The sequence below is a fragment of the Psammomys obesus genome, unplaced genomic scaffold, assembly GCF_907164565.1.
Source record: "Psammomys obesus unplaced genomic scaffold, mPsaObe1.curated_primary_1811, whole genome shotgun sequence".
Lineage (NCBI taxonomy): Eukaryota > Metazoa > Chordata > Mammalia > Rodentia > Muridae > Psammomys > Psammomys obesus.
In genome coordinates this window covers 36,311,804-36,330,936 of record NW_026587216.1, presented here as the reverse complement: position 1 = coordinate 36,330,936, position 19,133 = coordinate 36,311,804, and the positions used below count along the sequence as shown (strand labels likewise).

The following is a 19,133-nucleotide window of genomic DNA, read 5'->3' as shown; positions in this document are numbered from 1 at the left end:
GCAAATGTAAGCTACTGCAAGAAAGAGAGTCAGTTTTCTATAGGAAAAGAGCCCCTGATTAGTCAACTGTGTTCCCATGGCAGGCCACACATCCAAGAATGCTTGGGCAGGACAGACTGCCTTTGATGGGGGAAAAGGACAAAAAGTTGAGTGGGAAGAGAAGTGGGGATAGAGGTGGAGAGGGTGAATATGACCAAACACATTGCATGAAATTTGCAAAGAATAGTAAGAATAGTAACAATAATGATAACAACTCCAACCATGAACATCAGTTTGTAAAGAAAGGTTTTGTTACTATTTTTGGAGAAAACAGGTGGATCTACAGTGTCTCTTTCTACTGGAATTCTACATTGCATGTCAAAAACCAAACATGTTTTTTGACAAGAACACCTTGAAAGATGAGTGCCATAGGAAAGTCAAGCATGCAATATTAGTTCTCTGAGGAAAAAAAAAAGTCTATCAGCCTTTCACTTGTTTACTCAGCAAACACTACTGAGGAATCCCAGTTCACAGCAGGAAAAGCAAGTCAAAAGACAGTTTTGGCTTCTATTAAGACTGAGTTCTCATCAAGCAAGGAGATAGACAATTAGTGAATGAGAGAGAATGGGGATGAGGGGAAAAGGAAGGGAGGGAGGGAAGGAAGGAGAGAGGGAAGGAAGGAGAGAGGGATAGAGAGAAATCATAGCTTGGGGAGAGGGATAGACAGGAAGAGAGAGAGAACAATATATAGAGAGAGCAAACCTCAAAGATAGGCACTGAAAAAATGGTGCAGAGCAGACTAGGCTCGAGAGAGGCTGTCTAAAGATGTGATGCTACAGATGGGTTCTCAATAATAAGAGCTTCACCTGAATCCCCATCCACCTTCACATACAGTATGGAGGACCAGGTTTACAAACAGGACATGATGGAAACATGGATCATTATGACTTGTCTGGGAACCTTCATAGCTCCAAGAAGTTAAGGTTTATTATCTAGGGATTTGCTGTGTGGGTTGATTCATTTGGGAAAGGTCAAGTGACTACTGTAGAAAAAGACAGCACCCTCCACACATTACAACACTCGACAAACTGCACAAACTTCTCTGTTTGTGCTAAGGTTCACTGATCATGAAAACTGGATATTCCCTTATTGGAAACGAGAGTTCCTCTTTGCTATGTGCAATTGTTTTAATTGGTAGTTTTTAAACAGTAAGGATTGCTCTACATACTAGTGCACAGATGACGACACAGGAGCCTTGTCAAGAGTCCACATCAGACTGTGTTACAGGATGTGAACCTCTCTCGTGTGTGAAGGTCTTGCTGTGGGCGGCTGCTAAGTGTCTATCCTGGTTTCTGGCATAGCTATCACACCTGGGGCTTTGTATATAATATACAGCCTCTGGGAAGGAGGGACACTGGCACCAGAAATAAAAATAAGAGGGATACCAGCCGACTGTGCCAGGGGCCAAAGAAAGGAGGAAGAGAAAGTGATAAAGGAGACGAGTCAAGTTATTTGTTGCACACAGTGAGGTACAGAATTAAATCTCACAAGAAAATCAACTCATGTAATACAGGCAATTAACGTATGAGCAATAATTGCCCAATACATTCCTCCCCACAGTTAGGAATCTCATCATTGAGCCTACAGTTGCTTGCCACATTTAACACATATTCTTAATCAGTTGATTGGGATATATTGTGAAGCAATAGTTCATACACAGGAAACATGTAAGATTTTTGAAAATCAAACGATATAAAAATGGGTAAGTTCTATGGCATTTCCATCAAAGTCTACATTAATCTGGTTTGTAGATTACTGTTTTATTTGAAATGTGTAGATAACCGCATTATCTCCCAATGCTTTTGTTCTCAAGCAAAATTTTAGGTTAAAAAAACTTCAAGTTCTGACAGTTGTACCTGCTATTTCTTCAAGTGGGGAGGGTGACTGGTTGAATTACACTGCCACAGTGGTGGTTTATTTCTAATCTGGGTCTTTTAGCATTATTTATTTTGCTTTCACATAAATACATAAAGTGTTGGTGAAGAAGTTCCAATTACTGAATTAAACACAAAAAAAGATGCAGTGGTCTAGAGAAAGAGTAAAAGTAGAATCAATGTTGGAGATTTTAAAGTTTTAAATGTCACCTATGCTGTGGAGCTTGAAAACAGCAGAAATATCGGTCAGCCACTGCTGTAGCTCCAATTGTGGCTCCACTGAGTCCTTGGGGACTCAGAGGACCTTGTGTTCTGGGATTGTCACTGAGACAGTAGCTGCTGCCTCCTGTCTCCAAGTGGTTATTCTGTTCATTTTAGGCTTTTTTGTGTTGCAGACCTGAAGCTTAAAAGAAACCAGTGCCAAGGCATACAAACTATGCTGAGAGACAATACCTGCTGTTCCATTTAGAATCATGGCTGCCTTGCTGGCTGGAAGTGTCAGGCCAGCAACCATGTTATAGTGTAGCAGTATGTTAACTACACTGTAACATTTTAACAGTGTGTAAATCAAATAACAATACAGTTTAACAGTGTGTACATTAAATTAAATAACAATAACTGTCTGCCTATTAATGTAGTATATGAGATCACTAAACAGCCTCAGAAGGGATAGAGGTCAGAAATGAGTTATGTATTAAGGAAATACACAACTGACTGGATATTCCCTTATTGGAAATAAGAGTGAGAAAGTAAGCTTGCTTTCCTAAGTTTCAAGAATAATCTTTTCCTCCTCCTCCTGCTCCTTCTCCTCCTCCATCTTCTCCTCTTCTTGTGTATGTGTTGTTTTTGGTTTTTCGAGACAGGGTTTCTCTGTGTAGCCTTGGCTGTCCCTAACTTGCTTTGTATACCACGCTGGCCTCGAACCCACAGAATTCTACCTGTTTCTGCCTCCCCAAGTGCTGGAATTACAGGTGTGTGCTACCACACCTGGCTCAAGGATATTCTTAATGCTGCTATTCATTTAATATTTAAGTTTTTGGTACTTAAGCTTTAAATCTGTGTTAGTATCATTTTAAAGCTACATTAAATGCTTAAGTGAATCATAATTCACTATTCTCTAACACTGATCTGCTGAGATATTTCAGAGATACTTCTCTTACCTTTCAGTTAAGATATAAACTAGAATAAAAACACACCAAACAAAACCTATTGTCAGTGGGAAAAGTGAAGTTTTACATGTTCCCATCACTGACACAGGCATGGTAAATTCAACATCTCTCCATCACATGTTAGGATTTAGAGTAAAACAAACAAACAAACAAACAAAACAACAAAAAAAATGGACAAGCATTAAAGCTCAAGTAAATAAAATTGAATTCTTCCAGATGTTCTTCCATGAAACAGTGCATGGAGATGCTAGCCCCTAGTCAGACACAGTAAAGGGGGAACCCTCCAAGTCACAGCAAGTCTGCCTTAGTATTGTTAGTTATATCACATTTGATAGCATCTTGACATTTGCAATTATATATGAATGCGTTTTTAAAAAAATAAAACCAGAGACTGATTCTAGATGAACTTTTATTTTTCTAAAACTAGTATAGAGTTCATATTCCAGGAACTAGCCAGAAGGGTTTATAAACTAGTAAGCTGTTTCCATGGCAACTGCCTGCTTTGCAATGGAGAGATCAGTTCATATATTTCTTGTATTCCAGAGACCACACAGGGGGAAAATATGCCTGAATTTTTGGTTTTGTAATAATTTGGGGTAGGGTTTTTATTTCTACAAGAATGTGAGATGGGGAAGTTGGCATTAATACTTAAGAGATACCTGATATTAAATGTTTCCTTATTCCTTGGCTACGAAAGACCATGAGGAAATCAGAAATGTTCCTTCAGGGTATTCTAGTGCTAAAGTGATTCTCAGAACTCACTTCAAGTCATGCTATGACATATAGCTAACTTGATTGCAAATTTCTGTTGCGGAATCTTGGGAGAGAGGAGATGCTGAGCCAGAAACTGGACCATTGTAACCTCATGTGTCCTGTGATGAGTGGCCACTATCCCCCGGGAGCTTTCTGTATGCTGAGGGATGAGGGATTCATGAGGAATGTCCAGTGGTGACTTGCACACCCCTCCTCACACATAAGGCAGAGGTTATCCTCAGCTGTAAACACCTTGAAGGGGAGAGGAGAGAGTCCTCCTTGGCACACTTCTTCGAAGAACTGTGTTGACTCTGCTGTGCTTCACACAGAATTCCTACCAGCGAACAGACGTAAACATCCTTGGTTTACACATCACCGTTTGGAGTAACATAGGTGTTTGGTCCAGATGTGATGCAATGATAAGCATGATTAGCCTCACCGAGAGGGAAGGTACAGCTATGCCTGCAAAGTCCACCAATCTTGTGGAGACCTAGTGAGAACTAAGTGATGTAGGCGGGCTTTCTGGCTATTTTATTGGGTTTCTATACTTAGCATCCTCCTCCATCCCAATCCCTTCTAACCTCCCCACACTAGGTAGGTGAGAAAGAAGGTTAGAGGGAAAAGAGCATGGACCTCTTTAGACTACCTTCTGCTGATCAGAGGCACTGGGTTCCTTGGGGCAAGTTTGACGTTTACCTTTGGGTTATTCAATTTCTTCTCTTTTTCTTTGGGGGGGGATGGGGTGTTTTGAGACAGGGTTTCTCTGTGTAGTCCTGGACTCACTTTGTAGACCAGGCTGAACTTGAACTCACAGAGATCCGCCTGTGCTTGAGTGCTGGAGTTATAGGTGTTCTCATCTTTGTGCATAACTACTTGACAAACTAAAACCAGCCAACAGCAGCAAGAGCAACAATAGCCACAACAAGAGCAGGGGAGCAGCAGCCTCTCCTCAGAGCACCTCTGGTCCCTTTCGGGCTCTGGCATTTATGAGTCCCCAAAATTCCAAATGCACACTATCTAAACTGGCAAAAACATGCCCCTGCCTGAGAGAGAGCACGAGGCTAATCATAGTCACCTGCTGTGAAGCAGCTATGGAAAGTCTGCAGCAGCCCCATATCCCACACCTGGGATTAAAACAAAAACATACTCCCATAATTCATTAGGGTTTTAAAGAACCAAAATTCTCACAACAAAGTGAGACAATCTTTGGAATGTTTTGAGAAGGGCAATTATTGCTGCTATTTACTAATATTAAGATTAGACAGTATCCATTCCTAGGTTTTGCTCGTGTGTGTGTGTGTGTGTGTGTGTGTGTGTGTGTGTGTGTGTGACTCACATCCACCTTCACAGATGATGAGATGAAATCACTAAGGTGGCTCAAAGGAATGTTCTGAAGAGCATAGATACCTTAAGCTTTGTTTAGAATAAAACTAGCAACCTGGAGGTGTGATACCCAACTTTGTTGATGAATGATATGAGAAGGACAGAAACCACATTACACGCATACAAGAGGCAAACTTTTCTGAGCAGTGTCATAACGGCAAACATTAGGTCTCTGTCTGTCCCTGTTTCTCTCTGTGGGGGATCAGTCCCAGCACCTTATCCATGCTGGCCCAACTCTAGCACTGTCCTGGAAATGGCTTTCTTCTAAAAGTTACCTTATTGTCTAGAATAAATAAGAATTATTTGAACTACTGTAATGAATAACTCAGACTCTTTACTATTTCTCAAAGTCTATGTATAGGCTATGTATGATGTTTAGTTTTCTTCCAATGAATGTCTTTTCTTGTTATGAATTGGAGCGTTATTTTTGTTTGTGGTCTATTCATCACAACAAATTGAATCCTAAAGCAAAAGCATAGCCTCTAGTAAGAAAGAGTGAAAAAGAAAAAGCCCTTTGGATATTTAGCAGAAGGTAATGCCTGTGAGTTCAGATACCATTATTCCTTTCTGTGAGAAGCAAGTCCACCCAGGCCCTCACAAATAAATTTAGCCATAAGACTATGCTAGCATGACGTGAACACACTATGGCAAAGAACAATGAAGGAAAGCAGAGACCAGGTAAAAACTCCAGCCATCTACCTTCAGATCCTCAACGCAAATGGCAAAATTGAGAAAGAACCTCAAATTTCTCAGTATTGTATGAATATAGCCTAGACACAAGACAACCTTCAAGTGCAAGATAGTTTATGTCCTTTTACACTGACACCTACTGAGGCCAGCAGACAATGCAAGGGGTGCCTGTGGTGGGCAGTATTAAGACCCCACAGTAGACGTGAAGCCACTCAGCTATGAAGGTTTTTATTTCAGCTTCTCCTGGCCTTTGTTGGGCCATTTGATTGTCATCCTAAAACTGCAGGGCCATAGTGAGAATTTTTACTGCTGCTACCAGGATATTCACGGCACTAGTTTCTCATGCTGTCAGAGAAAGTATGCACACGAGAGTATAAAACTGTTGCAACAGCAAAAATGCCGCAGATTTACATGGGCTCCTGGTTACGAGGCAGCTGCTGAGCGCAGTGCTCACCTCGCAAGCGCTCTGATGCAAAGGTCAGGGTTAAAAGAAAAAAAAAAAAAAAAAACTGTCCTTGACAGTTTTTGGATGAAACAGCTCTTCATCTTCAGTCCGATGCTCTTCCTCTACTGCGTGCTGCCACCAAGCATGAAGGCATTCTCCTGAGATAATGCTCAGTTTCCTTCCTGTTTCCACATGCATTCCAGTGCACACCATCAATCAGCAACCATAAACCTTTCTAAAGTTTGGGAAATCAGGTAACTATCACTTGGTTTATTGCATTAAGCCTGCATACTCATAATCCCTGTACTCAAACCTCTTCCAGGAATGAAGGGAACACAAATAATGCTTTATAGTAGGAAAGTGAAATTCACAGTTCAGAATTTCACCATGAAAGACAGACAATCCTGTATAGAAACATCATTATATCTAAGAAGTTATAAACTACACATATGATGTTAAATGTCAGGTGGAGTTGGGAATTTATCAAATCAGTCAACTAATATTGAGGCTGAGGGATACTGGGGGAAAAACTGTTCTATCTAGACCCACTGGATGTACACATACATACAATAAAGGGAGGCTTAACAAAGAGACTAAATTATGATCATTCTTTAAACTTACTTATGAAATAGATATAATCTGACCATATTAGAATGGGGTAATTTTTGATATAATCTATATATTGATTAAAATGCATAAAAATTTCCTTAATTCCACTTTATCATCAGCACTTATTCAGCATCCCTTTAAGCCAAAGGTTGTAGTGCTGGGGACTAAGTACTAGGTGTTAGGGAATATCATGTCTGGAAAAGTCTCTTGACCTTAGCCAATAGCTGGAGTTTTAGAAAGCTGCAAATTATTTTATGAGCCAAATCATATTCTGCCAATAATAACTGGCTTGTGACTATATTAATTTCACTGATTTTATCTTTGTGCTGGCTCCTGATATCCTAAGGATGTAAGAACTTGGTGCTCATTGTTTTTGTTTGTTTGTTTGCTTTAAGCTGTTGAGGTTTCTCTAGAGCAGTGGGTCTCAACCTGTGGGTCACAAACCCTTTATGGATACATATCAGACAGCCTGAATATCAGATATTTACATTACTGTTCATAATGGTAGCAAAATACAGTTATGAAGTAGCAAAGAAATAATTTTATAATTGGTGGTCACCACAGCATGAGGGACTGTATGAACAGGCATTGGGAAGGTTGAGAATCACTGCTCTAGAACACAGATGGCCTAGAAAATCAGCACATAAGACAGACTGATGCAGAGCAATTTGAGTCAGAAGAGCCCTGAATTTTACTTTGAAACCCCTAACTCTCCACTCTGGGGATCTGGGTCTAAAACTCACCAGTGGCATGTAACTCACCTGTTCTACTGAAGACCAGGTGCAGCTCTGGTCCCATGTGCTCTGGGGCTGTGATAAACAGGGAGGAAGACAGGCTTGCAGCTTAGCTTTCTTACTGATGGCACATGCAACTCGAGAGGACACCTTTCCAAAGGCATCTACTACTTCATCTACAAGGAGGAAATGACAATCATCCATGCCTTGCCACTCAAGGCTACTGAGTGAAAGAGTTTTGTAAATTATACAAGCCTATTTAAAACGGCAGATCTGGCAGTCTCCAACCAGAAAGCCTTGAGTGAAGCCAACTGATCTGGACTCCAGAAAGTTAGGTAGCCCTGCCATGGACTTCGAGGGCATGAACATGATCTCTCTGAGGAGAACGTATAACAAACATGCCTAGCACATGGGGAAACCTATCTTAGTACATGAAGAGGTTCAGTTTATGGACAACGCCCACACTGTACACCATGGAGGCCTGTGGTGGAGAGGCTCTACTCATCTCATGGTGACTGGGAAGCAAAAGATTATCCAGAATTATTCCTGTTGTCAGAATTAAGTGAGCAAATATACATAAACAGCTCTCTAGCAGACCAGCCCCTAGGAACTGTCAATGCTGGCAAAGCAAAATGGAAACACAAAAATTGTCCCTGCTTTAACCTGTAAGGAACTGCCACCTGGAGCTGTCAGTTGATTAACATTTCATCCTCCTCACCGGAAATACAGTATTCCTGACATGCTCTCTTAAGGAACCCAAGTACCCCATGCCAAGTGAGGGGGCTAAGGCCCAAAGGTGACAGCTGTATATTATTTCACTCGCCCTGGCCAAGCTGCACAAGTTTCAGAAAAGTGTGACACCCTCTATGGTATTTCTTAAGTGGACAATGGTCCACCTGACTCATGAGGCCGAGTGTCAATTAAAAGGTGACTTATTAGTTTGAACTAGAACAACACTTTTGATTGCTCTTCTTGGCTTTCAACTTGACTACATCTGGAATTAGCTAAAACCCCAAAATGTCTACAGGCACCTGTAACAGATTTTTTTTTTAACTGGATCATTTTAAGTGGGAATATCCACTTTTAACCCTGATCTTTGGGGTGAGAAGACACACCTTTAATCTATATCTTTTGAGGTTAGAAGACCCACCTTTAATGTGGGCCACACATTTCGGCCCAAAGCCTACTTAAAAGACATGGAGGAGGGAAGCCCTCTTTTATTTTGCCTGCTTCTTTCTACTCCCACTAGCAAGTACATTCCTTCACGGGCATTAGAGTCCACTTTCTTGGGATTCCAGCATCTACTGAAGAGCAACTGAGACATCCAGCCTCATGGACTGAACAACTACTGGATTCTAAGACCTTCTGTACATTTGTACATTGGCATCCATTGTTGGATTAGCTAGACCACAACCTGTGTGTGTAAGTATGTATGTATGTATGTATGTATGTATGTATGTATGTATGTATGTATGTGTATAATATATATATATATATATATACACATACGCATATACATTTGTATACATATGTATGTGTACGTATAAATGACTATAAGAAACACACGGAATATGTGCATGAAACATATATGTATGTATATATATATGAGAGAGAGAGAGAGATTCATTCTATAGGTTCTGTTACTCTAGAGAACCCTAAAACAACATTTCAGATAGCACTTCAAAGCCAGGTTTCAACAATCTTCAAAATAACAGTAGCAACTAGACGCAAGTGTCAACCATCACAGAATACTCTGAAACACAACTGTGCATTTAAAATTAACAAGGCACACAGCAAACATGCATGTCAAGTATCATTCCAAGGGGATAATTGGAAACCCCAATAAGCTAAAAATTTGGTATAAAATGTCTTCAAGTGACCTCTTAATTTCCCATTTGTTGAAGTAGATTTAAAGTGGCATGGAGAAATCATTTTTTTCCGTACTGCATTTGCCATCTCCTTAATCAAATGCTTAGTCACCAAAGGCTGCTAAGAATAAGAAATGCCCTCAAAGACTCGACCTGAGGCAGGGTACTTTAGCCTGATACTTTTGAGAGCTGCCTTTAGAGGGCTAGTGATCCCACTATGGAAAAGAGGCTGTAGGTAGATGAGGGGCACCGCAGGGAGTGAATGCTGCTACACGTGAGTGGCCAGTGCCCAAGGACAGCAGCAGGGACACACCATTGCTGGTAAACCAACAGCAGGTTCCATCACAGAGACATGGCTTCTGGAGCGGCAGAAAAAGGCATGCTCTTAAAGAAATGTGCCAGGGATGTTCCTGGAGAATTCCTCATACCCTCTAAAACTGAAAGTGAAGCCCCTTGGTCCTGAATAAAACATATACATCTTTCTGAATTGCAAAATGATAGGAAAAATTATATGTCAGCTTTCTTAAGACTCTCATTAAGTAATAACTTTCACTTTCTCCTCTTAAATAAAAATTAAATGTTTAAACTTAAAAAAAAATAGCAGGAAAAGATCTTCTTATCTTCTACTCCTTGTTTTGATAGATCCTGAATCTCCATTTCACCCAGAGGTAGAGCCAGCTCTAAACACATGCAATTGGAAGCTGACAGAGCTATGAACAGTGAGGAAGGCCACAGTTTGAGCTTTGATGTGTGTTCTTTTGAGACAGGATTTCCCCCAATCCACAGGAAGAAATCTGTGGAAGTTGGGCCAGTGATAAATCTGAATACTGAAACCTTTGCATTCAAAGAAACAACCAATTGGAGCTAAAAAAAACGCAACTGTACAGGAGCTGAATCAGAAACAAAAATAATATTTGAATTCAATTGAGGCTAGATTAAAAGAACCTCCCTACTTCTCCCTCTTTCAATTGCTGGGGACCAATCCCAGAGCCCTGCAAATACTAGCCAAGGGATACCCAAACCTTTCAAAGAACACTGTCATTGACACTCGTGCTTAAATTGCTCCTTCATTTGACTTGTTTAAAGCTTAAGCCCGAGTCTCATACATCAATTTAAAAAAAGAATTTATTGCATATATTTGGTATACAATATGATGCTATAAGAGACACAACATTGCCAAGATGGTGACTGTCCTGAACCAAGTAAACAGATCAATCATCCTACAGTTAATAGTTTTGTCTGTCTGTTTTTTTGTTTTTGTGAATTTTTTTTTCCTTTCTATAGGAAGAGCAGCTAAAACATACTAATGAGCTAAATTCTTGGATGATACACTATAATAAACTACAGCCCTCATAACTACACTCCAATAACTGATGGGCAACTGCCTGTAAATACATAGGGTTTCTGGGTTTTGTTTTACCTGTTTTTTTTTTTTTGTTTGTTTGTTTGTTTCTGATTTCATTTTCCCCTCTCTTCCTACCAGTGGATTAGGTGCCCCTCCTCCACTGACCTCACAGGGCTGACTTGTGAGCCCCAAGCTGCTGGATTTTATTTGAGATGCTACTGTCAGAGCTTGAGGAGGCAGGGGAGAAACAATACCCTCCCTTCCTGTACCAGTCCCACTGACCTCCCGAACACTTGAAATCCTTTTAACCGAACCAGATCAGTAGGTCCAGAGTTGAAACGACCCTGTTACTTGTATCCTGCCTATCACCTAGTAGACTGCAGAAGAACTGAACTACAACGTCAGATGGATCATGATGCTCAGAACTAGTCACGCACCCTCTCTCAAGGGCCTCTGAGCACACAGAATGCCACCTCAAGCAGGCACAAATGTAGGTCTAAGAAGTGTTCCCTGGGGAGGGAAATCTGAGGTGGAACTTTCCTCACAAAGCAGGCCTGACCCAGGCTCAGGTTCTCCTTGGAGCTCTCTCTGCTGTCACGAGTCTCTACGATTTCCAGAGGACATGATGTTATCACGGCCAGTTATGTTTTCTCTATTATGTCCATTAAGATGCCACTCTACTATGGCCATTTGAGAACTGTTCTAATTAGGGTTCTGTTGCTATGAAGAGACACTATGATCATGGCAACTCTTATTTAAAAAAAACGTATTTCACTGGGGCTGGCTTACAGTGCAGAGGTTTAGTCCATTCTCATTACGGTAGGAAGCATGGGGCACACAGGCTGACATGGTGCTGGAAAGGTAACTGAGACTTAGATCAGCAGGCAGCAGAAGGAGTGACACTGGGCTTGGCTTGAGTTTCTGAAAACTCAAAGCCCACCCCCCAGTGACACACTTCCTCCATCAAGGCCACACCCACTCCAACAAGGCCACACCTCCTAGTAGTGCCACTCCCTATGAATCTATGGGGGCCGTTTTCATTCAAACCACCAGAGCTGACAACGCTCACTCTATACTGCTGAATAAAGTTCCTATAAAGAAGGGCTTCTGAGCTGCGAATGCAAACTGATTCAATTATCTGCAGCAGGCTCAAACATTCACGGGACACTGTGCTGTTGGAAGATTCAAAAACGACTGGGACTTTTAGCCAAACCCACAGGAGAGGAATAGCATGCCTGTTTGCTTACATTCACATATTTTGAACCAATATTTGTGGTTTTAATGGAAGGCTTGAAATGATTTTATCATATAATTTGAGATAAAGAATAAAAATGCTTTAAAAAAAGTACTACTTTCAGCACCAATTATACACAGATGGTACTACAGCATGGATTGCTGACTGTACTCCTCAGAGGCCTGTATGTGAAGCCGGGTCCTAAGGTGGTACTCTTGTGCAGTGCTTGGGACCTTTGGTAGGTTGGCTTTAGGCCACAGAAATTAAACCTTAGAGGAGATTAAATGGTCCTTATCATTTCGACTTGAGACATGACAGATCCTGTAACTCACACTGCCATGATGTGCCATCCTCTACTGCCCTTACTGGAGCTAAAGAGATACAGATGCCATGCCGCTGGTCTAAGAGCATGAGCTAAACAGAATTCTCCCTACGTAATAAGTAGCCTGTCTCAGATATTTTGCTATAGATGGAAAGCTGGCCAATAAGCTTGTTTATGTTAAATTGCAAAGACATTTGTTCTATGAATTACAGAATTGCTGGATGGTTAAACATTTTTTTTTTATTCTGATAACACATAGGTATATGTGCCTGTGTGTGCCTGTGTACACAGACATACCACATGAACAAACATGCACACACACACATATATACACATACACACATACAGCAAGGTAGGCAAGAAGTCATCCCTAAATGGTAGTGAGCCATGTATGCAGAGAAAATAAGAGAAAGAGATACTGACTTTAGAAAAGACTGGAGACGTGAGATAAGTAGTAGCTCTGTAATTTAAATCTATTAAGACACAGTAACTCTGAACAAATTAAGAGCAGGGAAGGGAGATAATAAAACTTTCCAATTGGTAATTGGGCAGCTTTGAGAATAGAGGATAAAAGCAGAAAACTGGCATGGGGCTTAATCAGTAACAAAGTTTTCTGGGAAGGAAAGACAGTCACAGCACAGGCTACCTCCACCCGACCCTCCTGATGTCTGTAGAAGCAACACATGAAGATCAGTCACCTAAAGACGTAATGAGACTTCTCTCTGAAGAAGGCTTCTCCGCTGCCTGTGACAGGGAAAGTTTCCTGTCTGAGAATGTGGCTTTGAGTGTCCGGCATGGTTAGATCCACTGCCTTAGTTTCTTTTCTTGTTGCTGTGATAAAAATACTCTGACAAATGCAACCTAAGAAGAAAGCACTTATTCTGTCCCTCCTGGGAGAAGGCAAGGTGGCAGGGACTCCAATCTTGTCACATAGTATCTACAATCAGGGACAGCTATGTATGCATGCTAGTGCTCAGCTCACCTTCTCCACATCATCTGGCTTCCCCAACCCAGGGAATGGTCTCAAGGTTAAGATGGGTCTTCCCACATCAGTCATTCTAATGAAGACAATCCCTACAGGCATGCCCAGATGCCCACCAGCCAGGTGATTCCAGATTCTGTCAAGTTGACAATTAACACAGCATTTCAAGACAGGGACTCCTGGGGAATATGAATTAAGTAAAGACCAGGCATAGAAAGTGGTGTCTCCTCCAGTGACGAAGAGGAAGACTTCCAAAAAGACAACAGAATACTTGAAGTACTTCCAGGCTTTCTGCCACACCTTCAAGAATGCAAGAGATGTGAATTTTTAAATACATTTTCATCTTATGCTATTGAAGACAGAGACCAGAATGGGAAGGACACTCCAATACGTGCCAACCACATGGTCACTTGTACAAGTATCTCCCTGCACATCTCAGTACATAAAACATTCCTTCATTCCATACCTAGAAATGGCAATAGACGCTTCAGAGGTTCAGAAGTTTTGTATTCTTTTGGACCACTGTGGCTACCACACCTGCTTTCTTTAATGTATGTGCTCTTACAGTCTTATCCACCAGTTCCTCATAGTTTCTTTCCCTTCTTCAATATATGGAATCACTGTGATCTCAAACTAAGACATCCTTATTTCTTTGTATCACTCCCATTATATTTTCTCCATTGCTTAAATTCCCACAACCAACTCTTCTGTTGCATTTATTTATTTCTCCTTTACTGTACAGAAATCAACTGGTCTCAAGGTGAAAGAGGTTTGACATTAGAGCCCTGGGTTTAATCACAAAGTGGCCCTTTGTTTTGAGGTTTAACCTCTTTCATCCCTACTACAGTGTGAAATGGACATTTGATGTTCCCTGTATGCCTGTGTGTCAAAGGCATGATTCTCAGGGGATGATACTGGGTAGAAATAGGCCCTTTAGTATACAATTAGGTCATTAGAGGCATATATTTTTCAGAGGACTGTAGGCAGCTACTCCCTTCTTCCTCTTTTGCTCCTTCATGATAAAGTGACTATATTGTTGTGTCACACGCTCCCCTTTACTATGGAATGGCACTCTCAATTAAAAATAATGGATCTGTCAATCACAGACTGGAACCTCCAAACTGTGAGCCAAAGTAAACTTCTTCTCTTCATATATTAAGTACACCAGGTATCTTGCTGTAATGTTGAAAAGCTGATGAACATAGCCCCATTTCCCTTCATGTACACGTGAAGATTCTAAGGCTTTCTTTTTAGGGCATGAGTGAAGGGCAGATGTGGCACGAGTCACCTCCAGCACAATGCCCATTTCTACATTATGGGCTCAAGTGCAGCCTAGCCTTCCTTTCTGCAGATTCTTGCAAAGAATCCAGTGACTACACTGACCATGATACTAATCATGATCTGTCTCTATGGAGATAACCCTGAATAATTAACAACTGTGTACACAAGACAACAGAGTTAGTCTTTTTCCTTGATTAAAAGAGCATTTTAAATGTGCCAAGTATCTTAATTAGTAACAGTAATTATAATCAATAATTCTTAAACCTCACAAAAATATGTGTTAAACCCTGAAAACTGGAGTCACACTTTATGTCCTTGGCAGGATAATTTTCTTTTAGAGAATGAAATTTTAGAGATTTAGAGAATCCCTAAAATTTTAGAAATTTAGAGAATTTCCTTAGAGAATTATCTGCCATCTACCTCCTATTACAGAAACCTTTTTAGAATAAACATCTAAAACCCTAGCTGCTTTTCCAAGAGAATGCCCTTTCTGTTCCCTCTTGTTAAAAAGCTCAGGCTGGTCCAACGGCACAGGAGTCTCATTACAGTGGCTGACTTGCCCTGGTTCCTGAGGAGACCTTGCTCAAGGTCAGCTGAGAGGGCCCAGGGAGGGCCCAGGGGGCGCCCCACCTGACTGTGCTGGGGGAACCTGAGCTCTGAGTCATTCTCTTGGCAAAGAGCTGTTCTGGGAAGAGAAAAGCCAGAGGTGCTGGTGTGAAAGGAAGCTGAGTCACCCGCAGGGAACACAGGGCTTTTTGTGGAGGAAACATTGAATCCAGAGAAAAGAGGGTGTTTGAGAAAAACTAGCATGGTGTTTGAGTCAGGACCAGTTAACACCAAAAAGTGTGCAAGGCTCAGTACTCAGTAATTTCTGAAGTATCTAGGAGGCACAATAGGAAAGAATTACAATCTACCCCACAGAAGGTTTGAAGACTTTAACTTTTCAAGGAGAAATTGACATTATCAGTTACTTAAGTTTGATTAAGATAGTAAGAACCTAGAAACAAAGAGACCTGTAAGACTGCTTCCTGAAACTGCAGCCTCATGAGGGCCTCTCACTAAGTGGTACTCTCATGTCTTTTAAAATGACATAGGTCACATGCTCATGAGTTCAGAAGTTCTAGGATAATTAAACTAGAAACAAACTTGAGGAAAAGAGTATAATATGTTCACGTTATGTCTCATTATTCATGCTCTCATTTCCCTTTTTAGTTTCTATAAACAAGGGGCCATTTCAAACACCCAGTGACTACTGGAAAACAGTGTCATTCTAAACACACTTTGAGAACAGTGAAAAACCCTAGTGATATGAGCACCTATGTACCCATGAGGATGCTAGCCTATAATGCACAGGCTTACATAGGATCAAAGGTTACTGACCCTGAGATGGGGAAAAATGGTAGTTAAACATACGGACAAGAGTGAGAGAAAACGTTCTTCTTCCATCTCGCAGCACTTAAGAAAATGTCTGCATGCCTTTCTTGAGAAAACTGCAAACAGCTCTGGAAACAAATCTAAATAATTTTTACACACTAACCTGACCCTATCCTAATTAACTAGCGGCAAGGCTAAGGTCTGTTGTCAGTTGCCCTGATGATATGTGGACGAACCACATCGTTCGGACTTTCTAAACATCCAATCAATGGATCTAACTCAGTAGCTCTATCAAGTAGCACATAGTTACTTAGGCCCAGGAAGGGAACTGACTGTAATTCCTGGATAGCAAAAAGAAGACCCTTCTCTTCTGTGCTTATGGGGTAGCAGACACTTTCCTCCCCTGCCCATGTCCGAATACCTTCTCAGCATGTCTACTGACTTCCTGTTATGCTCATTTGGCATCTGGAAGAAGACAGTGCACAGAACAAACGTCTCCAGACCGATCCTTCTGCATGGTCAGAGAGAGAATGGGAACACTGAGGTCTCTTCCAGGTCCATGCAGCTCCTTAGTAATTTTCTTGCCTCTAGGAATGTAAATACGACTGTTTTTGAGGGCCCTGTTGAGCACACACATCTTCAAGGCACATGTGAGAGCGGGAGTGGTAGGCTCATGAAAAAGACTGAAATGTCATGCTTTGTGCCAGCTATCTCAGGCTTAGCACTGAAAATCCTGTCTCAGGAAACTCCTCAGTTATGGACTTACTAGCCTGGCTAAGTCCCCTGGAACAGGGCTTCTCAATCTTTCCAATGCTGTGGTGACCCCGACAACCATAAAATTATTTTCATTACTACTTCGTAAGTAATTTTGCTATTGTTAAATTGTAATGTAAATATCTGCTTTTTTTTTTTTTTTTTTTTTTTTTGGTGATCTTAGGTGACCTCTCTACTGGGAAAGGGTGGTTCAACCCCCAAGGAGGGTTACAACCCACAGGTTGAAAATCACTGCTCTAGAACAATGCAGAGTAGAGAATACAGAACTAGTTGGAAGCATTCCCTATTAAATCCACCTGTGCCGAGGTACAAGTCTATAGCTCTAGTTCCACCATGGGTAGAGAAAGAACCTAGTGAGTTCCTTTCATCCAACTGAAGCCCCAGCTTCCATGTGAGAACCTACAACTAAGATAAGGGAGCTAAGATGGCGACTAAATCTCAGGGTATAATGTTGAGGGATTCCAGGGGTTTTTCCGTAATTTGTCCTTTTCTGTAACTGTAGCATTCTACCTAGCTTAGGGTGATTGTTATTTGGTAGCAGAGTTAGATAGACTGAGAAGTTCCTGAAGAAGTGATAAATTCAACCAAGAGTATCTTACAGAATGCAACAGAAATAATCATAAAATACATGGTGGCCTATGAAAGCAGTGACATATTACACATGCATGCTGGGAAAAGGCTGGAGGAAGGCTATCCATCAAAGCTAAGGCCATGCTCACTTGCAATGTGGTGGAAGGTTGCAACTGTGTTCTCACAGAGGATCTATCTTTCCCACTTCCTGTCTCACAGAAGATGTGACTCAACTGGAGAGATGGTTCTCATTTTCCTAACTAATCTTTCCCAACATTTTCATTTGATGACAATGAGCTGTCCTTCTAGAAAGGGGATCCATCTGTTTCCCTTCTAACCACTGTTTATCCTCTTCCTCAGCCCATCCTTGGGTAAATGGTTCTGACTATGAGAGAAGAAGCAGAAAGATTTCCATGTTCTCTATCAGTTTGTGGAAGAGACCAGAAAGAAGCCCTAGGAATGGCTGGTTGTGTACTCAAGCTCCTTGAGGCCAGGTCTGTGGGTTTGATTGATCTGTAACATCTATCTGGTCCTCTCTGGTCTCAGTCCTTAGGCTGGAATTCAGGCCCTGTCTTCACCACTTTGAGTCTCATGATCGTCATCAGCAAAGCTCCCCACATCAGCTCCCAGGGTCTACCTCATCATCTCACTGCCAATCTCAGACAGTCTACTTCTCATTCAAGGGCAAAGATGCTTTCTTATAAGTTATCTTCAAATCCAGGCACATTAATGGAGTCATTTGAATACCTGGGAGGTTAGTGATAAATATTACTGTACATAACAAATGGCAATTATTAGCACATATACAGATATGAGAAACCTTGCTGGTAATATTTTGTTCTTGGTTGGGCTTATTTATTTATTTAGTGGCTGACAGCAAAATACTTGAAACACAAGGCTCTCTGTCTTAATATAATAATGGCACAGGTTTCAGAGGCAATCAATATCTTCTGCTTAGGATGGATCAAAGCAAAGCCATACACTTACCTAAAAGGCAATGAGTATTTTATGGAATGCAGACAGAAGCCACGGAAAGCCTTTCTTGCTTAAAGTGCTGCCTGCAACAGGAAAAATCTGAAAAACACAGGATGAGAAGGCTGTTACGTGTTTTCTATTTGGCAAAAATAGGGAAACTATTAAATGTATATAGCACAGAAAATGGTAATTCCATTAAAAATATGCCAATATATATTTAAGTACTAGATAGGAGACATTCATTTTGTATATTTTATTTATAAGATACCTCAACATTTCAAACTTGGTTTGGTTTTCAGAAGAGAATTTAAGCACAATAACGATTCCACAGAAAGAACAATGTAAAGTGATATTAGAGAAATCGCATGAACAGGATCTCAGCACTGACTGGTGCTCACCATCCATGCAGCCGGAGATCCAAGCCCACTCAAGGGAGAACCTGGGTAAGCACCAGTCAGCACGCTGGAGCAGAGATATTGGTTGCCGCAGGACTTCCATGCGACAAGTAATTTGTTTGTTCATTTATTCATTCATTTATTAATTCATTCAGCAAGTACTGATTGAGCATTTTCTACGAGCCAAGTTCAAGGCTCTAGGGGTTTCCGATTTTGTAATTTACATTCCAGAGAAGAGTGATTGGGAAAGAAAAACAAAATAAAAAAATAGATACTATCTCAGGAAGTCCTGCTGAGATGTCACCACTTCCAAAAAG

At 41.0% G+C, this 19,133-nt stretch overlaps 1 protein-coding gene across 6 annotated transcripts in view; it reads right to left on the bottom strand.

Moving 5' to 3' along the window:
* Window positions 1-19,133, bottom strand: part of Fam110b (family with sequence similarity 110 member B) — a 137,372-nt gene that overhangs the window by 48,426 nt on the left and 69,813 nt on the right. For all 6 annotated transcript variants that reach the window (XR_008719690.1, XM_055603591.1, XM_055603590.1 and 3 more), the window contains one exon: window positions 18,434-18,520. The gene's annotated coding sequence lies outside the window, so the exon portion shown is untranslated. The remainder of the gene's footprint in view (window positions 1-18,433; window positions 18,521-19,133) is intronic.